Source organism: Alosa pseudoharengus, unplaced genomic scaffold (assembly GCF_046254945.1).
Source record: "Alosa pseudoharengus isolate Yale_2024_CS ecotype anadromous, Long Island Sound unplaced genomic scaffold, YU_APseudo_1.1 YU_APseudo_1.1_scf_2, whole genome shotgun sequence".
In the NCBI taxonomy this organism is placed as follows: Eukaryota; Metazoa; Chordata; class Actinopteri; order Clupeiformes; family Clupeidae; genus Alosa; species Alosa pseudoharengus.
Genome location: NW_027468663.1, coordinates 3,832,353 through 3,852,620, shown reverse-complemented (window position 1 = coordinate 3,852,620; position 20,268 = coordinate 3,832,353). Strand labels below are relative to the sequence as shown.

Here is a 20,268-nt window from a genome sequence, read left to right as displayed (position 1 = left end):
AAGTCAAGCGTCGTGGTGTTTTGTTTGGCGGCGGCGGTCGGCTTTTGCTGGCCCCGCCTCCCCCCGTAACCATGTGAGCGCGGGGGGCGTCGCTAGAGGGGCCGCCGGACCCCGTGCAGTTGTGGGGTATCGCTTCTCGGCCTTTTGGCTAAGATCAAGTGTAGTATCTGTTCTTATCAGTTTAATATCTGATACGTCCTCTACCCGAGGACCATATATTAATCTGATTTTTGGAACAGGGAGACGGAAGAGGGGCTTGCTCCGTCCGCTCCACGCATCGACCCGGTATTGCAGTGACTCCGGGAACGGTGCACATCCCTTTGACTGTGGAAGTAAAGAACCGACCCAGTGGAACTGACTGACTCTGATGAAATCCTCCTCGACAGACAGACAGAGAGACAGACAGACAGAGAGACAGAGAGACAGAGAGACAGAGAGACAGACAGACAGACAGACAGACAGACAGACAGACAGACAGACAGACACAGCAGGAGTCCTCGCCAGGTCTTTTGGCCAACCGCGCCACCTCCCTTTTCGGCCCCTTTTGGGTTTTCCCGCCCTTTTACTCTTTTTTTTTTTTTTTTTTTTTTTTTTTTTAATTTAAAGGGGATGTTGATACTGCCGTCTTGTTGCCACTGGGCAACGCCTTGGAGTCACCCTCATGTCCACGACCGGCGCCGTTCGTGCTCTCCGACCAGCGTGCCCTGTGGCAGCCATCGCTCGGGTTTCTCTTCATCTCGTACAAATCTTTCGCCTTTTACTAAAGATTTCCGTGGAGGGGAACTGCCCCGAGTTTACGGTATTTTTGGAAGCTCTGCTTCGGCGGAGCTGCACCTGCCTGTCCAAAGTCAAGCGTCGTGGTGTTTTGTTTGGCGGCGGCGGTCGGCTTTTGCTGGCCCCGCCTCCCCCCGTAACCATGTGAGCGCGGGGGGCGTCGCTAGAGGGGCCGCCGGACCCCGTGCAGTTGTGGGGTATCGCTTCTCGGCCTTTTGGCTAAGATCAAGTGTAGTATCTGTTCTTATCAGTTTAATATCTGATACGTCCTCTACCCGAGGACCATATATTAATCTGATTTTTGGAACAGGGAGACGGAAGAGGGGCTTGCTCCGTCCGCTCCACGCATCGACCCGGTATTGCAGTGACTCCGGGAACGGTGCACATCCCTTTGACTGTGGAAGTAAAGAACCGACCCAGTGGAACTGACTGACTCTGATGAAATCCTCCTCGACAGACAGACAGAGAGACAGACAGACAGAGAGACAGAGAGACAGAGAGACAGAGAGACAGACAGACAGACAGACAGACAGACAGACAGACAGACAGACAGACAGACAGACACAGCAGGAGTCCTCGCCAGGTCTTTTGGCCAACCGCGCCACCTCCCTTTTCGGCCCCTTTTGGGTTTTCCCGCCCTTTTACTCTTTTTTTTTTTTTTTTTTTTTTTTTTTTAATTTAAAGGGGATGTTGATACTGCCGTCTTGTTGCCACTGGGCAACGCCTTGGAGTCACCCTCATGTCCACGACCGGCGCCGTTCGTGCTCTCCGACCAGCGTGCCCTGTGGCAGCCATCGCTCGGGTTTCTCTTCATCTCGTACAAATCTTTCGCCTTTTACTAAAGATTTCCGTGGAGGGGAACTGCCCCGAGTTTACGGTATTTTTGGAAGCTCTGCTTCGGCGGAGCTGCACCTGCCTGTCCAAAGTCAAGCGTCGTGGTGTTTTGTTTAGCGGCGGCGGTCGGCTTTTGCTGGCCCCGCCTCCCCCCGTAACCATGTGAGCGCGGGGGGCGTCGCTAGAGGGGCCGCCGGACCCCGTGCAGTTGTGGGGTATCGCTTCTCGGCCTTTTGGCTAAGATCAAGTGTAGCAGCCGGTTCCGAGCGATCGACCGGATTGCAATGTGCTACGCTTCCCATGTTTAAATGGGGTGGGGCTTGTCCCTGCACCCGGCGCCCTCCTCGGTATTGCAGTGCCGCCAGGGAGGGTGCCAAATCTGTGTTGTTTGTCTTTACTTTTGTTAATCCCCCTAGAGTCTGTGGACCGTGCCATTGTGGCATTGAACCACCGTCCGCCAGGGGGGCACATTCCTCCCCCGTACCTTCCCTTTCCCCTCCACTTCCCCTTTTCCCCTCTCCCGAACGAATAGAAAAAAAATCTGTTCTTATCAGTTTAATATCTGATACGTCCTCTACCCGAGGACCATATATTAATCTGATTTTTGGAACAGGGAGACGGAAGTGGGGCTTGCTCCGTCCGCTCCACGCATCGACCCGGTATTGCAGCGACTCCGGGAACGGTGCAAATCCCTTTGACTGTGGAAGTAAAGAACCGACCCAGTGGAACTGACTGACTCTGATGAAATCCTCCTCGACAGACAGACAGAGAGACAGACAGACAGACAGACAGACAGACAGACAGACAGACAGACAGACAGACAGACAGACAGACACAGCAGGAGTCCTCGCCAGGTCTTTTGGCCAACCGCGCCACCTCCCTTTTCGGCCCCTTTTGGGTTTTCCCGCCCTTTTACTCTTTTTTTTTTTTTTTTTTTTTTTTTTTTAATTTAAAGGGGATGTTGATACTGCCGTCTTGTTGCCACTGGGCAACGCCTTGGAGTCACCCTCATGTCCACGACCGGCGCCGTTCGTGCTCTCCGACCAGCGTGCCCTGTGGCAGCCATCGCTCGGGTTTCTCTTCATCTCGTACAAATCTTTCGCCTTTTACTAAAGATTTCCGTGGAGGGGAACTGCCCCGAGTTTACGGTATTTTTGGAAGCTCTGCTTCGGCGGAGCTGCACCTGCCTGTCCAAAGTCAAGCGTCGTGGTGTTTTGTTTGGCGGCGGCGGTCGGCTTTTGCTGGCCCCGCCTCCCCCCGTAACCATGTGAGCGCGGGGGGCGTCGCTAGAGGGGCCGCCGGACCCCGTGCAGTTGTGGGGTATCGCTTCTCGGCCTTTTGGCTAAGATCAAGTGTAGTATCTGTTCTTATCAGTTTAATATCTGATACGTCCTCTACCCGAGGACCATATATTAATCTGATTTTTGGAACAGGGAGACGGAAGAGGGGCTTGCTCCGTCCGCTCCACGCATCGACCCGGTATTGCAGTGACTCCGGGAACGGTGCACATCCCTTTGACTGTGGAAGTAAAGAACCGACCCAGTGGAACTGACTGACTCTGATGAAATCCTCCTCGACAGACAGACAGAGAGACAGACAGACAGAGAGACAGAGAGACAGAGAGACAGAGAGACAGACAGACAGACAGACAGACAGACAGACAGACAGACAGACAGACAGACAGACAGACACAGCAGGAGTCCTCGCCAGGTCTTTTGGCCAACCGCGCCACCTCCCTTTTCGGCCCCTTTTGGGTTTTCCCGCCCTTTTACTCTTTTTTTTTTTTTTTTTTTTTTTTTTTTAATTTAAAGGGGATGTTGATACTGCCGTCTTGTTGCCACTGGGCAACGCCTTGGAGTCACCCTCATGTCCACGACCGGCGCCGTTCGTGCTCTCCGACCAGCGTGCCCTGTGGCAGCCATCGCTCGGGTTTCTCTTCATCTCGTACAAATCTTTCGCCTTTTACTAAAGATTTCCGTGGAGGGGAACTGCCCCGAGTTTACGGTATTTTTGGAAGCTCTGCTTCGGCGGAGCTGCACCTGCCTGTCCAAAGTCAAGCGTCGTGGTGTTTTGTTTGGCGGCGGCGGTCGGCTTTTGCTGGCCCCGCCTCCCCCCGTAACCATGTGAGCGCGGGGGGCGTCGCTAGAGGGGCCGCCGGACCCCGTGCAGTTGTGGGGTATCGCTTCTCGGCCTTTTGGCTAAGATCAAGTGTAGTATCTGTTCTTATCCAGGAGAGGGCGATGGTATCGGGGGTGTGTCCTCGCACCCTCCGGCTGGATGTGCCAGGGACCGTCGTTGAGCCGGCTACCCGTGGTTTCGTGGCGGAGAAGATCCTGAGGGATGAGTTGGGGCTGACTGGTGTGGAGGTCCTGTGTCTGCAGGCTGCTCGGGCTCCTTGGAAGTACGAGGTGACGTTCCGGGAGGTGCCTCTTCTGGTGGCGGCGGTGAGGAAGTGGCATTCATTGGCGCGGAATCCTGAGAACATCTTGGGGAAGTGCTCCTTTGCGGTGGGTGCCCCGGAGTTCACGGTGGTGGTTCATGTCTACAACCCGCATGTGCTGGAGAGGGACGTCAGGTCGTTTTTGGAGAGGTACTGTTCCTGGGTTTCTGAGGGAGTGAAGATCGTGGACGAGTTTGGATTTTGGACGGGGAAGAGGAGGTACCGTGTTCTCTTCCGCCTGGAGTCGGATGGCTCTTGGAGGGTCCCTCCTCACGTGTTTGCGCTTGGGAGAGACCGTGGCAGGTTGTTTGTTCCTCAACTGCCCGACATTTGTTGGACTTGTGGACAGCATGGACATTTGCGGGGTGAGTGCACTGCTAAACCATGTTATCGGTGTGGGTCCGTGGGGCATTTAGCTAATGTGTGTATTGCTGTTAGGACTTGCAATTTGTGTGGGGAGGGTGGGCATTTGTTTGTGTCGTGTCCAAAGAGGAGAAGTTATGCTGGGGTGGTGGCGGGTGGGTCTGTTGCTGAGCCTGGGGGTGAGACTGCTGGGGATACTGTGTTGCAGGTTGCTGCCCCGGCTCCCAGCGTGGTGCCGGTGGCGGTTTTGGCTGGATTGGGTGGTTCTGTGGGGTCTGGTGGCTCTTCGACGGATGCGCCGCATGGCCGCCAAGATGGCCGCCAAGATGGCCGTTTGGGAGACAAAGGGACTGTGGAGCACATGGCTGCCGTGCAGTCGGTGGGCGGAGTCGCTTCTGAGGTGGAGGGGAAGACGGTTGGTGACTGGGCGGAGCACACCGAGTCACAGGAAGTGGAGATGGCCCGCATGGCTGAGGTGGCTGGGGAGCGCCCTCTGGAGGGTGGGGGTCCGGTTGTCCGACCCCCCCCCTCTGCCCAGCTTGCTGGGGGGGATGGGGACAGTTTAAAGCGGACTTTGGGAGTGGTGTCAGCTGCTGTGAAGCGGGCCTTGGAGGATGGCAGCCAGGAGGGGGGGCCGTTGCGGCGTCTCCGGTCGTGCCAGGTGCAGTCGTTGTACCGTCTCACCGCCCCCCTGTCGGACAACAGCGATGACATGGAGGACGACGTTGCCGGGTTCAGTTCTGTGATGGTGTCTGGAGGCGGGGCCTCCCTGGGTCCGCTGCCAGGGTGGGACGAGGACAATTTGAAGGCTACGACTGGCATGGTTGCTTCAGGCGAGGATGATTCCTTGGTTTGATTTGGCTTGTTTTGTGTTTGGTGATGGGGTTGTGTTTTTGGGTTAATTTGTGAACGGGCAAAATAAAGTCTTTGGGACACGGTACAGCCCTAGTATGTATGATGTCTGAAGGGATGGTCGTCTGGGTTTTCTGTGTTGGGTTTGGGATTTGATTTGGGTGTCTGTTTGTTTACTTGTATGGTTTTCCTGTGGGGTTTATCTGATCTGCTTCTGCCCATTATTGGCTGGGCCTGTGTGCCCGAGCTACTTAGTGTTCTGCGTTGTTTGATATGTTTTGCAGCCTTCTAGTCTTAGCTTAATCTTAAACTTTTTTCTGGATCTTTTGTGTGTTGTATGTATCCTGTGAGTATCTTTTGTGTGTTGTATTTTCAAGGCTGCCCTGCTCTGGTTATGTTCAATAAAAAAAAAAAAAAAAAAAAAAAAAATCTGTTCTTATCAGTTTAATATCTGATACGTCCTCTACCCGAGGACCATATATTAATCTGATTTTTGGAACAGGGAGACGGAAGAGGGGCTTGCTCCGTCCGCTCCACGCATCGACCCGGTATTGCAGTGACTCCGGGAACGGTGCACATCCCTTTGACTGTGGAAGTAAAGAACCGACCCAGTGGAACTGACTGACTCTGATGAAATCCTCCTCGACAGACAGACAGAGAGACAGACAGACAGAGAGACAGAGAGACAGAGAGACAGAGAGACAGACAGACAGACAGACAGACAGACAGACAGACAGACAGACAGACAGACAGACACAGCAGGAGTCCTCGCCAGGTCTTTTGGCCAACCGCGCCACCTCCCTTTTCGGCCCCTTTTGGGTTTTCCCGCCCTTTTACTCTTTTTTTTTTTTTTTTTTTTTTTTTTTTAATTTAAAGGGGATGTTGATACTGCCGTCTTGTTGCCACTGGGCAACGCCTTGGAGTCACCCTCATGTCCACGACCGGCGCCGTTCGTGCTCTCCGACCAGCGTGCCCTGTGGCAGCCATCGCTCGGGTTTCTCTTCATCTCGTACAAATCTTTCGCCTTTTACTAAAGATTTCCGTGGAGGGGAACTGCCCCGAGTTTACGGTATTTTTGGAAGCTCTGCTTCGGCGGAGCTGCACCTGCCTGTCCAAAGTCAAGCGTCGTGGTGTTTTGTTTGGCGGCGGCGGTCGGCTTTTGCTGGCCCCGCCTCCCCCCGTAACCATGTGAGCGCGGGGGGCGTCGCTAGAGGGGCCGCCGGACCCCGTGCAGTTGTGGGGTATCGCTTCTCGGCCTTTTGGCTAAGATCAAGTGTAGTATCTGTTCTTATCCAGGAGAGGGCGATGGTATCGGGGGTGTGTCCTCGCACCCTCCGGCTGGATGTGCCAGGGACCGTCGTTGAGCCGGCTACCCGTGGTTTCGTGGCGGAGAAGATCCTGAGGGATGAGTTGGGGCTGACTGGTGTGGAGGTCCTGTGTCTGCAGGCTGCTCGGGCTCCTTGGAAGTACGAGGTGACGTTCCGGGAGGTGCCTCTTCTGGTGGCGGCGGTGAGGAAGTGGCATTCATTGGCGCGGAATCCTGAGAACATCTTGGGGAAGTGCTCCTTTGCGGTGGGTGCCCCGGAGTTCACGGTGGTGGTTCATGTCTACAACCCGCATGTGCTGGAGAGGGACGTCAGGTCGTTTTTGGAGAGGTACTGTTCCTGGGTTTCTGAGGGAGTGAAGATCGTGGACGAGTTTGGATTTTGGACGGGGAAGAGGAGGTACCGTGTTCTCTTCCGCCTGGAGTCGGATGGCTCTTGGAGGGTCCCTCCTCACGTGTTTGCGCTTGGGAGAGACCGTGGCAGGTTGTTTGTTCCTCAACTGCCCGACATTTGTTGGACTTGTGGACAGCATGGACATTTGCGGGGTGAGTGCACTGCTAAACCATGTTATCGGTGTGGGTCCGTGGGGCATTTAGCTAATGTGTGTATTGCTGTTAGGACTTGCAATTTGTGTGGGGAGGGTGGGCATTTGTTTGTGTCGTGTCCAAAGAGGAGAAGTTATGCTGGGGTGGTGGCGGGTGGGTCTGTTGCTGAGCCTGGGGGTGAGACTGCTGGGGATACTGTGTTGCAGGTTGCTGCCCCGGCTCCCAGCGTGGTGCCGGTGGCGGTTTTGGCTGGATTGGGTGGTTCTGTGGGGTCTGGTGGCTCTTCGACGGATGCGCCGCATGGCCGCCAAGATGGCCGCCAAGATGGCCGTTTGGGAGACAAAGGGACTGTGGAGCACATGGCTGCCGTGCAGTCGGTGGGCGGAGTCGCTTCTGAGGTGGAGGGGAAGACGGTTGGTGACTGGGCGGAGCACACCGAGTCACAGGAAGTGGAGATGGCCCGCATGGCTGAGGTGGCTGGGGAGCGCCCTCTGGAGGGTGGGGGTCCGGTTGTCCGACCCCCCCCCTCTGCCCAGCTTGCTGGGGGGGATGGGGACAGTTTAAAGCGGACTTTGGGAGTGGTGTCAGCTGCTGTGAAGCGGGCCTTGGAGGATGGCAGCCAGGAGGGGGGGCCGTTGCGGCGTCTCCGGTCGTGCCAGGTGCAGTCGTTGTACCGTCTCACCGCCCCCCTGTCGGACAACAGCGATGACATGGAGGACGACGTTGCCGGGTTCAGTTCTGTGATGGTGTCTGGAGGCGGGGCCTCCCTGGGTCCGCTGCCAGGGTGGGACGAGGACAATTTGAAGGCTACGACTGGCATGGTTGCTTCAGGCGAGGATGATTCCTTGGTTTGATTTGGCTTGTTTTGTGTTTGGTGATGGGGTTGTGTTTTTGGGTTAATTTGTGAACGGGCAAAATAAAGTCTTTGGGACACGGTACAGCCCTAGTATGTATGATGTCTGAAGGGATGGTCGTCTGGGTTTTCTGTGTTGGGTTTGGGATTTGATTTGGGTGTCTGTTTGTTTACTTGTATGGTTTTCCTGTGGGGTTTATCTGATCTGCTTCTGCCCATTATTGGCTGGGCCTGTGTGCCCGAGCTACTTAGTGTTCTGCGTTGTTTGATATGTTTTGCAGCCTTCTAGTCTTAGCTTAATCTTAAACTTTTTTCTGGATCTTTTGTGTGTTGTATGTATCCTGTGAGTATCTTTTGTGTGTTGTATTTTCAAGGCTGCCCTGCTCTGGTTATGTTCAATAAAAAAAAAAAAAAAAAAAAAAAAAATCTGTTCTTATCAGTTTAATATCTGATACGTCCTCTACCCGAGGACCATATATTAATCTGATTTTTGGAACAGGGAGACGGAAGAGGGGCTTGCTCCGTCCGCTCCACGCATCGACCCGGTATTGCAGTGACTCCGGGAACGGTGCACATCCCTTTGACTGTGGAAGTAAAGAACCGACCCAGTGGAACTGACTGACTCTGATGAAATCCTCCTCGACAGACAGACAGAGAGACAGACAGACAGAGAGACAGAGAGACAGAGAGACAGAGAGACAGACAGACAGACAGACAGACAGACAGACAGACAGACAGACAGACAGACAGACACAGCAGGAGTCCTCGCCAGGTCTTTTGGCCAACCGCGCCACCTCCCTTTTCGGCCCCTTTTGGGTTTTCCCGCCCTTTTACTCTTTTTTTTTTTTTTTTTTTTTTTTTTTTAATTTAAAGGGGATGTTGATACTGCCGTCTTGTTGCCACTGGGCAACGCCTTGGAGTCACCCTCATGTCCACGACCGGCGCCGTTCGTGCTCTCCGACCAGCGTGCCCTGTGGCAGCCATCGCTCGGGTTTCTCTTCATCTCGTACAAATCTTTCGCCTTTTACTAAAGATTTCCGTGGAGGGGAACTGCCCCGAGTTTACGGTATTTTTGGAAGCTCTGCTTCGGCGGAGCTGCACCTGCCTGTCCAAAGTCAAGCGTCGTGGTGTTTTGTTTGGCGGCGGCGGTCGGCTTTTGCTGGCCCCGCCTCCCCCCGTAACCATGTGAGCGCGGGGGGCGTCGCTAGAGGGGCCGCCGGACCCCGTGCAGTTGTGGGGTATCGCTTCTCGGCCTTTTGGCTAAGATCAAGTGTAGTATCTGTTCTTATCCAGGAGAGGGCGATGGTATCGGGGGTGTGTCCTCGCACCCTCCGGCTGGATGTGCCAGGGACCGTCGTTGAGCCGGCTACCCGTGGTTTCGTGGCGGAGAAGATCCTGAGGGATGAGTTGGGGCTGACTGGTGTGGAGGTCCTGTGTCTGCAGGCTGCTCGGGCTCCTTGGAAGTACGAGGTGACGTTCCGGGAGGTGCCTCTTCTGGTGGCGGCGGTGAGGAAGTGGCATTCATTGGCGCGGAATCCTGAGAACATCTTGGGGAAGTGCTCCTTTGCGGTGGGTGCCCCGGAGTTCACGGTGGTGGTTCATGTCTACAACCCGCATGTGCTGGAGAGGGACGTCAGGTCGTTTTTGGAGAGGTACTGTTCCTGGGTTTCTGAGGGAGTGAAGATCGTGGACGAGTTTGGATTTTGGACGGGGAAGAGGAGGTACCGTGTTCTCTTCCGCCTGGAGTCGGATGGCTCTTGGAGGGTCCCTCCTCACGTGTTTGCGCTTGGGAGAGACCGTGGCAGGTTGTTTGTTCCTCAACTGCCCGACATTTGTTGGACTTGTGGACAGCATGGACATTTGCGGGGTGAGTGCACTGCTAAACCATGTTATCGGTGTGGGTCCGTGGGGCATTTAGCTAATGTGTGTATTGCTGTTAGGACTTGCAATTTGTGTGGGGAGGGTGGGCATTTGTTTGTGTCGTGTCCAAAGAGGAGAAGTTATGCTGGGGTGGTGGCGGGTGGGTCTGTTGCTGAGCCTGGGGGTGAGACTGCTGGGGATACTGTGTTGCAGGTTGCTGCCCCGGCTCCCAGCGTGGTGCCGGTGGCGGTTTTGGCTGGATTGGGTGGTTCTGTGGGGTCTGGTGGCTCTTCGACGGATGCGCCGCATGGCCGCCAAGATGGCCGCCAAGATGGCCGTTTGGGAGACAAAGGGACTGTGGAGCACATGGCTGCCGTGCAGTCGGTGGGCGGAGTCGCTTCTGAGGTGGAGGGGAAGACGGTTGGTGACTGGGCGGAGCACACCGAGTCACAGGAAGTGGAGATGGCCCGCATGGCTGAGGTGGCTGGGGAGCGCCCTCTGGAGGGTGGGGGTCCGGTTGTCCGACCCCCCCCCTCTGCCCAGCTTGCTGGGGGGGATGGGGACAGTTTAAAGCGGACTTTGGGAGTGGTGTCAGCTGCTGTGAAGCGGGCCTTGGAGGATGGCAGCCAGGAGGGGGGGCCGTTGCGGCGTCTCCGGTCGTGCCAGGTGCAGTCGTTGTACCGTCTCACCGCCCCCCTGTCGGACAACAGCGATGACATGGAGGACGACGTTGCCGGGTTCAGTTCTGTGATGGTGTCTGGAGGCGGGGCCTCCCTGGGTCCGCTGCCAGGGTGGGACGAGGACAATTTGAAGGCTACGACTGGCATGGTTGCTTCAGGCGAGGATGATTCCTTGGTTTGATTTGGCTTGTTTTGTGTTTGGTGATGGGGTTGTGTTTTTGGGTTAATTTGTGAACGGGCAAAATAAAGTCTTTGGGACACGGTACAGCCCTAGTATGTATGATGTCTGAAGGGATGGTCGTCTGGGTTTTCTGTGTTGGGTTTGGGATTTGATTTGGGTGTCTGTTTGTTTACTTGTATGGTTTTCCTGTGGGGTTTATCTGATCTGCTTCTGCCCATTATTGGCTGGGCCTGTGTGCCCGAGCTACTTAGTGTTCTGCGTTGTTTGATATGTTTTGCAGCCTTCTAGTCTTAGCTTAATCTTAAACTTTTTTCTGGATCTTTTGTGTGTTGTATGTATCCTGTGAGTATCTTTTGTGTGTTGTATTTTCAAGGCTGCCCTGCTCTGGTTATGTTCAATAAAAAAAAAAAAAAAAAAAAAAAAAATCTGTTCTTATCAGTTTAATATCTGATACGTCCTCTACCCGAGGACCATATATTAATCTGATTTTTGGAACAGGGAGACGGAAGAGGGGCTTGCTCCGTCCGCTCCACGCATCGACCCGGTATTGCAGTGACTCCGGGAACGGTGCACATCCCTTTGACTGTGGAAGTAAAGAACCGACCCAGTGGAACTGACTGACTCTGATGAAATCCTCCTCGACAGACAGACAGAGAGACAGACAGACAGAGAGACAGAGAGACAGAGAGACAGAGAGACAGACAGACAGACAGACAGACAGACAGACAGACAGACAGACAGACAGACAGACACAGCAGGAGTCCTCGCCAGGTCTTTTGGCCAACCGCGCCACCTCCCTTTTCGGCCCCTTTTGGGTTTTCCCGCCCTTTTACTCTTTTTTTTTTTTTTTTTTTTTTTTTTTTAATTTAAAGGGGATGTTGATACTGCCGTCTTGTTGCCACTGGGCAACGCCTTGGAGTCACCCTCATGTCCACGACCGGCGCCGTTCGTGCTCTCCGACCAGCGTGCCCTGTGGCAGCCATCGCTCGGGTTTCTCTTCATCTCGTACAAATCTTTCGCCTTTTACTAAAGATTTCCGTGGAGGGGAACTGCCCCGAGTTTACGGTATTTTTGGAAGCTCTGCTTCGGCGGAGCTGCACCTGCCTGTCCAAAGTCAAGCGTCGTGGTGTTTTGTTTGGCGGCGGCGGTCGGCTTTTGCTGGCCCCGCCTCCCCCCGTAACCATGTGAGCGCGGGGGGCGTCGCTAGAGGGGCCGCCGGACCCCGTGCAGTTGTGGGGTATCGCTTCTCGGCCTTTTGGCTAAGATCAAGTGTAGTATCTGTTCTTATCAGTTTAATATCTGATACGTCCTCTACCCGAGGACCATATATTAATCTGATTTTTGGAACAGGGAGACGGAAGAGGGGCTTGCTCCGTCCGCTCCACGCATCGACCCGGTATTGCAGTGACTCCGGGAACGGTGCACATCCCTTTGACTGTGGAAGTAAAGAACCGACCCAGTGGAACTGACTGACTCTGATGAAATCCTCCTCGACAGACAGACAGAGAGACAGACAGACAGAGAGACAGAGAGACAGAGAGACAGAGAGACAGACAGACAGACAGACAGACAGACAGACAGACAGACAGACAGACAGACAGACACAGCAGGAGTCCTCGCCAGGTCTTTTGGCCAACCGCGCCACCTCCCTTTTCGGCCCCTTTTGGGTTTTCCCGCCCTTTTACTCTTTTTTTTTTTTTTTTTTTTTTTTTTTTAATTTAAAGGGGATGTTGATACTGCCGTCTTGTTGCCACTGGGCAACGCCTTGGAGTCACCCTCATGTCCACGACCGGCGCCGTTCGTGCTCTCCGACCAGCGTGCCCTGTGGCAGCCATCGCTCGGGTTTCTCTTCATCTCGTACAAATCTTTCGCCTTTTACTAAAGATTTCCGTGGAGGGGAACTGCCCCGAGTTTACGGTATTTTTGGAAGCTCTGCTTCGGCGGAGCTGCACCTGCCTGTCCAAAGTCAAGCGTCGTGGTGTTTTGTTTGGCGGCGGCGGTCGGCTTTTGCTGGCCCCGCCTCCCCCCGTAACCATGTGAGCGCGGGGGGCGTCGCTAGAGGGGCCGCCGGACCCCGTGCAGTTGTGGGGTATCGCTTCTCGGCCTTTTGGCTAAGATCAAGTGTAGTATCTGTTCTTATCAGTTTAATATCTGATACGTCCTCTACCCGAGGACCATATATTAATCTGATTTTTGGAACAGGGAGACGGAAGAGGGGCTTGCTCCGTCCGCTCCACGCATCGACCCGGTATTGCAGTGACTCCGGGAACGGTGCACATCCCTTTGACTGTGGAAGTAAAGAACCGACCCAGTGGAACTGACTGACTCTGATGAAATCCTCCTCGACAGACAGACAGAGAGACAGACAGACAGAGAGACAGAGAGACAGAGAGACAGAGAGACAGACAGACAGACAGACAGACAGACAGACAGACAGACAGACAGACAGACAGACACAGCAGGAGTCCTCGCCAGGTCTTTTGGCCAACCGCGCCACCTCCCTTTTCGGCCCCTTTTGGGTTTTCCCGCCCTTTTACTCTTTTTTTTTTTTTTTTTTTTTTTTTTTTAATTTAAAGGGGATGTTGATACTGCCGTCTTGTTGCCACTGGGCAACGCCTTGGAGTCACCCTCATGTCCACGACCGGCGCCGTTCGTGCTCTCCGACCAGCGTGCCCTGTGGCAGCCATCGCTCGGGTTTCTCTTCATCTCGTACAAATCTTTCGCCTTTTACTAAAGATTTCCGTGGAGGGGAACTGCCCCGAGTTTACGGTATTTTTGGAAGCTCTGCTTCGGCGGAGCTGCACCTGCCTGTCCAAAGTCAAGCGTCGTGGTGTTTTGTTTGGCGGCGGCGGTCGGCTTTTGCTGGCCCCGCCTCCCCCCGTAACCATGTGAGCGCGGGGGGCGTCGCTAGAGGGGCCGCCGGACCCCGTGCAGTTGTGGGGTATCGCTTCTCGGCCTTTTGGCTAAGATCAAGTGTAGTATCTGTTCTTATCCAGGAGAGGGCGATGGTATCGGGGGTGTGTCCTCGCACCCTCCGGCTGGATGTGCCAGGGACCGTCGTTGAGCCGGCTACCCGTGGTTTCGTGGCGGAGAAGATCCTGAGGGATGAGTTGGGGCTGACTGGTGTGGAGGTCCTGTGTCTGCAGGCTGCTCGGGCTCCTTGGAAGTACGAGGTGACGTTCCGGGAGGTGCCTCTTCTGGTGGCGGCGGTGAGGAAGTGGCATTCATTGGCGCGGAATCCTGAGAACATCTTGGGGAAGTGCTCCTTTGCGGTGGGTGCCCCGGAGTTCACGGTGGTGGTTCATGTCTACAACCCGCATGTGCTGGAGAGGGACGTCAGGTCGTTTTTGGAGAGGTACTGTTCCTGGGTTTCTGAGGGAGTGAAGATCGTGGACGAGTTTGGATTTTGGACGGGGAAGAGGAGGTACCGTGTTCTCTTCCGCCTGGAGTCGGATGGCTCTTGGAGGGTCCCTCCTCACGTGTTTGCGCTTGGGAGAGACCGTGGCAGGTTGTTTGTTCCTCAACTGCCCGACATTTGTTGGACTTGTGGACAGCATGGACATTTGCGGGGTGAGTGCACTGCTAAACCATGTTATCGGTGTGGGTCCGTGGGGCATTTAGCTAATGTGTGTATTGCTGTTAGGACTTGCAATTTGTGTGGGGAGGGTGGGCATTTGTTTGTGTCGTGTCCAAAGAGGAGAAGTTATGCTGGGGTGGTGGCGGGTGGGTCTGTTGCTGAGCCTGGGGGTGAGACTGCTGGGGATACTGTGTTGCAGGTTGCTGCCCCGGCTCCCAGCGTGGTGCCGGTGGCGGTTTTGGCTGGATTGGGTGGTTCTGTGGGGTCTGGTGGCTCTTCGACGGATGCGCCGCATGGCCGCCAAGATGGCCGCCAAGATGGCCGTTTGGGAGACAAAGGGACTGTGGAGCACATGGCTGCCGTGCAGTCGGTGGGCGGAGTCGCTTCTGAGGTGGAGGGGAAGACGGTTGGTGACTGGGCGGAGCACACCGAGTCACAGGAAGTGGAGATGGCCCGCATGGCTGAGGTGGCTGGGGAGCGCCCTCTGGAGGGTGGGGGTCCGGTTGTCCGACCCCCCCCCTCTGCCCAGCTTGCTGGGGGGGATGGGGACAGTTTAAAGCGGACTTTGGGAGTGGTGTCAGCTGCTGTGAAGCGGGCCTTGGAGGATGGCAGCCAGGAGGGGGGGCCGTTGCGGCGTCTCCGGTCGTGCCAGGTGCAGTCGTTGTACCGTCTCACCGCCCCCCTGTCGGACAACAGCGATGACATGGAGGACGACGTTGCCGGGTTCAGTTCTGTGATGGTGTCTGGAGGCGGGGCCTCCCTGGGTCCGCTGCCAGGGTGGGACGAGGACAATTTGAAGGCTACGACTGGCATGGTTGCTTCAGGCGAGGATGATTCCTTGGTTTGATTTGGCTTGTTTTGTGTTTGGTGATGGGGTTGTGTTTTTGGGTTAATTTGTGAACGGGCAAAATAAAGTCTTTGGGACACGGTACAGCCCTAGTATGTATGATGTCTGAAGGGATGGTCGTCTGGGTTTTCTGTGTTGGGTTTGGGATTTGATTTGGGTGTCTGTTTGTTTACTTGTATGGTTTTCCTGTGGGGTTTATCTGATCTGCTTCTGCCCATTATTGGCTGGGCCTGTGTGCCCGAGCTACTTAGTGTTCTGCGTTGTTTGATATGTTTTGCAGCCTTCTAGTCTTAGCTTAATCTTAAACTTTTTTCTGGATCTTTTGTGTGTTGTATGTATCCTGTGAGTATCTTTTGTGTGTTGTATTTTCAAGGCTGCCCTGCTCTGGTTATGTTCAATAAAAAAAAAAAAAAAAAAAAAAAAAAAAAAAAAAAAAAAATCTGTTCTTATCAGTTTAATATCTGATACGTCCTCTACCCGAGGACCATATATTAATCTGATTTTTGGAACAGGGAGACGGAAGAGGGGCTTGCTCCGTCCGCTCCACGCATCGACCCGGTATTGCAGTGACTCCGGGAACGGTGCACATCCCTTTGACTGTGGAAGTAAAGAACCGACCCAGTGGAACTGACTGACTCTGATGAAATCCTCCTCGACAGACAGACAGAGAGACAGACAGACAGAGAGACAGAGAGACAGAGAGACAGAGAGACAGACAGACAGACAGACAGACAGACAGACAGACAGACAGACAGACAGACAGACACAGCAGGAGTCCTCGCCAGGTCTTTTGGCCAACCGCGCCACCTCCCTTTTCGGCCCCTTTTGGGTTTTCCCGCCCTTTTACTCTTTTTTTTTTTTTTTTTTTTTTTTTTTTAATTTAAAGGGGATGTTGATACTGCCGTCTTGTTGCCACTGGGCAACGCCTTGGAGTCACCCTCATGTCCACGACCGGCGCCGTTCGTGCTCTCCGACCAGCGTGCCCTGTGGCAGCCATCGCTCGGGTTTCTCTTCATCTCGTACAAATCTTTCGCCTTTTACTAAAGATTTCCGTGGAGGGGAACTGCCCCGAGTTTACGGTATTTTTGGAAGCTCTGCTTCGGCGGAGCTGCACCTGCCTGTCCAAAGTCAAGCGTCGTGGTGTTTTGTTTAGCGGCGGCGGTCGGCTTTTGCTGGCCCCGCCTCCCCCCGTAACCATGTGAGCGCGGGGGGCGTCGCTAGAGGGGCCGCCGGACCCCGTGCAGTTGTGGGGTATCGCTTCTCGGCCTTTTGGCTAAGATCAAGTGTAGTATCTGTTCTTATCAGTTTAATATCTGATACGTCCTCTACCCGAGGACCATATATTAATCTGATTTTTGGAACAGGGAGACGGAAGAGGGGCTTGCTCCGTCCGCTCCACGCATCGACCCGGTATTGCAGTGACTCCGGGAACGGTGCACATCCCTTTGACTGTGGAAGTAAAGAACCGACCCAGTGGAACTGACTGACTCTGATGAAATCCTCCTCGACAGACAGACAGAGAGACAGACAGACAGAGAGACAGAGAGACAGAGAGACAGAGAGACAGACAGACAGACAGACAGACAGACAGACAGACAGACAGACAGACAGACACAGCAGGAGTCCTCGCCAGGTCTTTTGGCCAACCGCGCCACCTCCCTTTTCGGCCCCTTTTGGGTTTTCCCGCCCTTTTACTCTTTTTTTTTTTTTTTTTTTTTTTTTTTTAATTTAAAGGGGATGTTGATACTGCCGTCTTGTTGCCACTGGGCAACGCCTTGGAGTCACCCTCATGTCCACGACCGGCGCCGTTCGTGCTCTCCGACCAGCGTGCCCTGTGGCAGCCATCGCTCGGGTTTCTCTTCATCTCGTACAAATCTTTCGCCTTTTACTAAAGATTTCCGTGGAGGGGAACTGCCCCGAGTTTACGGTATTTTTGGAAGCTCTGCTTCGGCGGAGCTGCACCTGCCTGTCCAAAGTCAAGCGTCGTGGTGTTTTGTTTGGCGGCGGCGGTCGGCTTTTGCTGGCCCCGCCTCCCCCCGTAACCATGTGAGCGCGGGGGGCGTCGCTAGAGGGGCCGCCGGACCCCGTGCAGTTGTGGGGTATCGCTTCTCGGCCTTTTGGCTAAGATCAAGTGTAGTATCTGTTCTTATCAGTTTAATATCTGATACGTCCTCTACCCGAGGACCATATATTAATCTGATTTTTGGAACAGGGAGACGGAAGAGGGGCTTGCTCCGTCCGCTCCACGCATCGACCCGGTATTGCAGTGACTCCGGGAACGGTGCACATCCCTTTGACTGTGGAAGTAAAGAACCGACCCAGTGGAACTGACTGACTCTGATGAAATCCTCCTCGACAGACAGACAGAGAGACAGACAGACAGAGAGACAGAGAGACAGAGAGACAGAGAGACAGACAGACAGACAGACAGACAGACAGACAGACAGACAGACAGACAGACAGACACAGCAGGAGTCCTCGCCAGGTCTTTTGGCCAACCGCGCCACCTCCCTTTTCGGCCCCTTTTGGGTTTTCCCGCCCTTTTACTCTTTTTTTTTTTTTTTTTTTTTTTTTTTTAATTTAAAGGGGATGTTGATACTGCCGTCTTGTTGCCACTGGGCAACGCCTTGGAGTCACCCTCATGTCCACGACCGGCGCCGTTCGTGCTCTCCGACCAGCGTGCCCTGTGGCAGCCATCGCTCGGGTTTCTCTTCATCTCGTACAAATCTTTCGCCTTTTACTAAAGATTTCCGTGGAGGGGAACTGCCCCGAGTTTACGGTATTTTTGGAAGCTCTGCTTCGGCGGAGCTGCACCTGCCTGTCCAAAGTCAAGCGTCGTGGTGTTTTGTTTAGCGGCGGCGGTCGGCTTTTGCTGGCCCCGCCTCCCCCCGTAACCATGTGAGCGCGGGGGGCGTCGCTAGAGGGGCCGCCGGACCCCGTGCAGTTGTGGGGTATCGCTTCTCGGCCTTTTGGCTAAGATCAAGTGTAGCAGCCGGTTCCGAGCGATCGACCGGATTGCAATGTGCTACGCTTCCCATGTTTAAATGGGGTGGGGCTTGTCCCTGCACCCGGCGCCCTCCTCGGTATTGCAGTGCCGCCAGGGAGGGTGCCAAATCTGTGTTGTTTGTCTTTACTTTTGTTAATCCCCCTAGAGTCTGTGGACCGTGCCATTGTGGCATTGAACCACCGTCCGCCAGGGGGGCACATTCCTCCCCCGTACCTTCCCTTTCCCCTCCACTTCCCCTTTTCCCCTCTCCCGAACGAATAGAAAAAAAATCTGTTCTTATCAGTTTAATATCTGATACGTCCTCTACCCGAGGACCATATATTAATCTGATTTTTGGAACAGGGAGACGGAAGTGGGGCTTGCTCCGTCCGCTCCACGCATCGACCCGGTATTGCAGCGACTCCGGGAACGGTGCAAATCCCTTTGACTGTGGAAGTAAAGAACCGACCCAGTGGAACTGACTGACTCTGATGAAATCCTCCTCGACAGACAGACAGAGAGACAGACAGACAGACAGACAGACAGACAGACAGACAGACAGACAGACAGACAGACAGACAGACACAGCAGGAGTCCTCGCCAGGTCTTTTGGCCAACCGCGCCACCTCCCTTTTCGGCCCCTTTTGGGTTTTCCCGCCCTTTTACTCTTTTTTTTTTTTATTTTTTTTTTTTTTTTAATTTAAAGGGGATGTTGATACTGCCGTCTTGTTGCCACTGGGCAACGCCTTGGAGTCACCCTCATGTCCACGACCGGCGCCGTTCGTGCTCTCCGACCAGCGTGCCCTGTGGCAGCCATCGCTCGGGTTTCTCTTCATCTCGTACAAATCTTTCGCCTTTTACTAAAGATTTCCGTGGAGGGGAACTGCCCCGAGTTTACGGTATTTTTGGAAGCTCTGCTTCGGCGGAGCTGCACCTGCCTGTCCAAAGTCAAGCGTCGTGGTGTTTTGTTTGGCGGCGGCGGTCGGCTTTTGCTGGCCCCGCCTCCCCCCGTAACCATGTGAGCGCGGGGGGCGTCGCTAGAGGGGCCGCCGGACCCCGTGCAGTTGTGGGGTATCGCTTCTCGGCCTTTTGGCTAAGATCAAGTGTAGTATCTGTTCTTATCAGTTTAATATCTGATACGTCCTCTACCCGAGGACCATATATTAATCTGATTTTTGGAACAGGGAGACGGAAGAGGGGCTTGCTCCGTCCGCTCCACGCATCGACCCGGTATTGCAGTGACTCCGGGAACGGTGCACATCCCTTTGACTGTGGAAGTAAAGAACCGACCCAGTGGAACTGACTGACTCTGATGAAATCCTCCTCGACAGACAGACAGAGAGACAGACAGACAGAGAGACAGAGAGACAGAGAGACAGAGAGACAGACAGACAGACAGACAGACAGACAGACAGACAGACAGACAGACAGACAGACAGACACAGCAGGAGTCCTCGCCAGGTCTTTTGGCCAACCGCGCCACCTCCCTTTTCGGCCCCTTTTGGGTTTTCCCGCCCTTTTACTCTTTTTTTTTTTTTTTTTTTTTTTTTTTTAATTTAAAGGGGATGTTGATACTGCCGTCTTGTTGCCACTGGGCAACGCCTTGGAGTCACCCTCATGTCCACGACCGGCGCCGTTCGTGCTCTCCGACCAGCGTGCCCTGTGGCAGCCATCGCTCGGGTTTCTCTTCATCTCGTACAAATCTTTCGCCTTTTACTAAAGATTTCCGTGGAGGGGAACTGCCCCGAGTTTACGGTATTTTTGGAAGCTCTGCTTCGGCGGAGCTGCACCTGCCTGTCCAAAGTCAAGCGTCGTGGTGTTTTGTTTGGCGGCGGCGGTCGGCTTTTGCTGGCCCCGCCTCCCCCCGTAACCATGTGAGCGCGGGGGGCGTCGCTAGAGGGGCCGCCGGACCCCGTGCAGTTGTGGGGTATCGCTTCTCGGCCTTTTGGCTAAGATCAAGTGTAGTATCTGTTCTTATCCAGGAGAGGGCGATGGTATCGGGGGTGTGTCCTCGCACCCTCCGGCTGGATGTGCCAGGGACCGTCGTTGAGCCGGCTACCCGTGGTTTCGTGGCGGAGAAGATCCTGAGGGATGAGTTGGGGCTGACTGGTGTGGAGGTCCTGTGTCTGCAGGCTGCTCGGGCTCCTTGGA

General features: G+C 54.5%; 27 non-coding genes and 8 pseudogenes across 27 annotated transcripts; all 35 read left to right on the top strand.

Annotated features, from left to right (window-relative positions):
* The first annotated feature begins 128 nt into the window (after window positions 1-128).
* LOC143135782 (U2 spliceosomal RNA) lies at window positions 129-319 on the top strand. Its single transcript, XR_012989213.1, has one exon. It is a non-coding gene; the product is annotated as a U2 spliceosomal RNA (small nuclear RNA).
* Window positions 320-716: 397 nt separating this feature from the next.
* Window positions 717-830, top strand: LOC143135716 (U5 spliceosomal RNA). Its single transcript, XR_012989150.1, has one exon. It is a non-coding gene; the product is annotated as a U5 spliceosomal RNA (small nuclear RNA).
* Window positions 831-973: 143 nt separating this feature from the next.
* LOC143135771 (U2 spliceosomal RNA) lies at window positions 974-1,164 on the top strand. The gene has a single exon (XR_012989202.1). It is a non-coding gene; the product is annotated as a U2 spliceosomal RNA (small nuclear RNA).
* A 404-nt stretch (window positions 1,165-1,568) lies between these two features.
* LOC143135714 (U5 spliceosomal RNA) lies at window positions 1,569-1,682 on the top strand. The gene has a single exon (XR_012989149.1). It is a non-coding gene; the product is annotated as a U5 spliceosomal RNA (small nuclear RNA).
* Window positions 1,683-1,825: 143 nt separating this feature from the next.
* On the top strand, window positions 1,826-1,989 carry LOC143135589 (U2 spliceosomal RNA; annotated as a pseudogene).
* A 129-nt stretch (window positions 1,990-2,118) lies between these two features.
* On the top strand, window positions 2,119-2,301 carry LOC143135509 (U2 spliceosomal RNA). Its single transcript, XR_012989003.1, has one exon. It is a non-coding gene; the product is annotated as a U2 spliceosomal RNA (small nuclear RNA).
* A 372-nt stretch (window positions 2,302-2,673) lies between these two features.
* Window positions 2,674-2,787, top strand: LOC143135712 (U5 spliceosomal RNA). Its single transcript, XR_012989147.1, has one exon. It is a non-coding gene; the product is annotated as a U5 spliceosomal RNA (small nuclear RNA).
* Window positions 2,788-2,930: 143 nt separating this feature from the next.
* On the top strand, window positions 2,931-3,121 carry LOC143135759 (U2 spliceosomal RNA). Its single transcript, XR_012989192.1, has one exon. It is a non-coding gene; the product is annotated as a U2 spliceosomal RNA (small nuclear RNA).
* A 408-nt stretch (window positions 3,122-3,529) lies between these two features.
* Window positions 3,530-3,643, top strand: LOC143135711 (U5 spliceosomal RNA). Its single transcript, XR_012989146.1, has one exon. It is a non-coding gene; the product is annotated as a U5 spliceosomal RNA (small nuclear RNA).
* Window positions 3,644-3,786: 143 nt separating this feature from the next.
* LOC143135575 (U2 spliceosomal RNA) lies at window positions 3,787-3,879 on the top strand (annotated as a pseudogene).
* A 1,776-nt stretch (window positions 3,880-5,655) lies between these two features.
* On the top strand, window positions 5,656-5,845 carry LOC143135545 (U2 spliceosomal RNA). The gene has a single exon (XR_012989034.1). It is a non-coding gene; the product is annotated as a U2 spliceosomal RNA (small nuclear RNA).
* A 404-nt stretch (window positions 5,846-6,249) lies between these two features.
* LOC143135710 (U5 spliceosomal RNA) lies at window positions 6,250-6,363 on the top strand. Its single transcript, XR_012989145.1, has one exon. It is a non-coding gene; the product is annotated as a U5 spliceosomal RNA (small nuclear RNA).
* Window positions 6,364-6,506: 143 nt separating this feature from the next.
* LOC143135574 (U2 spliceosomal RNA) lies at window positions 6,507-6,599 on the top strand (annotated as a pseudogene).
* Window positions 6,600-8,375: 1,776 nt separating this feature from the next.
* Window positions 8,376-8,565, top strand: LOC143135544 (U2 spliceosomal RNA). The gene has a single exon (XR_012989033.1). It is a non-coding gene; the product is annotated as a U2 spliceosomal RNA (small nuclear RNA).
* Window positions 8,566-8,969: 404 nt separating this feature from the next.
* LOC143135709 (U5 spliceosomal RNA) lies at window positions 8,970-9,083 on the top strand. Its single transcript, XR_012989144.1, has one exon. It is a non-coding gene; the product is annotated as a U5 spliceosomal RNA (small nuclear RNA).
* A 143-nt stretch (window positions 9,084-9,226) lies between these two features.
* On the top strand, window positions 9,227-9,319 carry LOC143135573 (U2 spliceosomal RNA; annotated as a pseudogene).
* A 1,776-nt stretch (window positions 9,320-11,095) lies between these two features.
* On the top strand, window positions 11,096-11,285 carry LOC143135542 (U2 spliceosomal RNA). The gene has a single exon (XR_012989032.1). It is a non-coding gene; the product is annotated as a U2 spliceosomal RNA (small nuclear RNA).
* Window positions 11,286-11,689: 404 nt separating this feature from the next.
* On the top strand, window positions 11,690-11,803 carry LOC143135708 (U5 spliceosomal RNA). The gene has a single exon (XR_012989143.1). It is a non-coding gene; the product is annotated as a U5 spliceosomal RNA (small nuclear RNA).
* Window positions 11,804-11,946: 143 nt separating this feature from the next.
* LOC143135747 (U2 spliceosomal RNA) lies at window positions 11,947-12,137 on the top strand. Its single transcript, XR_012989181.1, has one exon. It is a non-coding gene; the product is annotated as a U2 spliceosomal RNA (small nuclear RNA).
* Window positions 12,138-12,541: 404 nt separating this feature from the next.
* Window positions 12,542-12,655, top strand: LOC143135707 (U5 spliceosomal RNA). Its single transcript, XR_012989142.1, has one exon. It is a non-coding gene; the product is annotated as a U5 spliceosomal RNA (small nuclear RNA).
* A 143-nt stretch (window positions 12,656-12,798) lies between these two features.
* Window positions 12,799-12,989, top strand: LOC143135736 (U2 spliceosomal RNA). The gene has a single exon (XR_012989170.1). It is a non-coding gene; the product is annotated as a U2 spliceosomal RNA (small nuclear RNA).
* A 404-nt stretch (window positions 12,990-13,393) lies between these two features.
* LOC143135706 (U5 spliceosomal RNA) lies at window positions 13,394-13,507 on the top strand. Its single transcript, XR_012989141.1, has one exon. It is a non-coding gene; the product is annotated as a U5 spliceosomal RNA (small nuclear RNA).
* Window positions 13,508-13,650: 143 nt separating this feature from the next.
* Window positions 13,651-13,743, top strand: LOC143135572 (U2 spliceosomal RNA; annotated as a pseudogene).
* A 1,809-nt stretch (window positions 13,744-15,552) lies between these two features.
* LOC143135561 (U2 spliceosomal RNA) lies at window positions 15,553-15,723 on the top strand (annotated as a pseudogene).
* A 404-nt stretch (window positions 15,724-16,127) lies between these two features.
* LOC143135705 (U5 spliceosomal RNA) lies at window positions 16,128-16,241 on the top strand. The gene has a single exon (XR_012989140.1). It is a non-coding gene; the product is annotated as a U5 spliceosomal RNA (small nuclear RNA).
* A 143-nt stretch (window positions 16,242-16,384) lies between these two features.
* Window positions 16,385-16,575, top strand: LOC143135725 (U2 spliceosomal RNA). The gene has a single exon (XR_012989159.1). It is a non-coding gene; the product is annotated as a U2 spliceosomal RNA (small nuclear RNA).
* A 400-nt stretch (window positions 16,576-16,975) lies between these two features.
* On the top strand, window positions 16,976-17,089 carry LOC143135703 (U5 spliceosomal RNA). Its single transcript, XR_012989139.1, has one exon. It is a non-coding gene; the product is annotated as a U5 spliceosomal RNA (small nuclear RNA).
* A 143-nt stretch (window positions 17,090-17,232) lies between these two features.
* Window positions 17,233-17,423, top strand: LOC143135713 (U2 spliceosomal RNA). Its single transcript, XR_012989148.1, has one exon. It is a non-coding gene; the product is annotated as a U2 spliceosomal RNA (small nuclear RNA).
* Window positions 17,424-17,827: 404 nt separating this feature from the next.
* LOC143135702 (U5 spliceosomal RNA) lies at window positions 17,828-17,941 on the top strand. Its single transcript, XR_012989138.1, has one exon. It is a non-coding gene; the product is annotated as a U5 spliceosomal RNA (small nuclear RNA).
* Window positions 17,942-18,084: 143 nt separating this feature from the next.
* On the top strand, window positions 18,085-18,248 carry LOC143135588 (U2 spliceosomal RNA; annotated as a pseudogene).
* Window positions 18,249-18,377: 129 nt separating this feature from the next.
* On the top strand, window positions 18,378-18,560 carry LOC143135508 (U2 spliceosomal RNA). Its single transcript, XR_012989002.1, has one exon. It is a non-coding gene; the product is annotated as a U2 spliceosomal RNA (small nuclear RNA).
* A 373-nt stretch (window positions 18,561-18,933) lies between these two features.
* Window positions 18,934-19,047, top strand: LOC143135700 (U5 spliceosomal RNA). Its single transcript, XR_012989136.1, has one exon. It is a non-coding gene; the product is annotated as a U5 spliceosomal RNA (small nuclear RNA).
* A 143-nt stretch (window positions 19,048-19,190) lies between these two features.
* Window positions 19,191-19,381, top strand: LOC143135701 (U2 spliceosomal RNA). Its single transcript, XR_012989137.1, has one exon. It is a non-coding gene; the product is annotated as a U2 spliceosomal RNA (small nuclear RNA).
* Window positions 19,382-19,789: 408 nt separating this feature from the next.
* Window positions 19,790-19,903, top strand: LOC143135699 (U5 spliceosomal RNA). The gene has a single exon (XR_012989135.1). It is a non-coding gene; the product is annotated as a U5 spliceosomal RNA (small nuclear RNA).
* Window positions 19,904-20,046: 143 nt separating this feature from the next.
* LOC143135571 (U2 spliceosomal RNA) lies at window positions 20,047-20,139 on the top strand (annotated as a pseudogene).
* The last annotated feature ends 129 nt before the right edge of the window (window positions 20,140-20,268 follow it).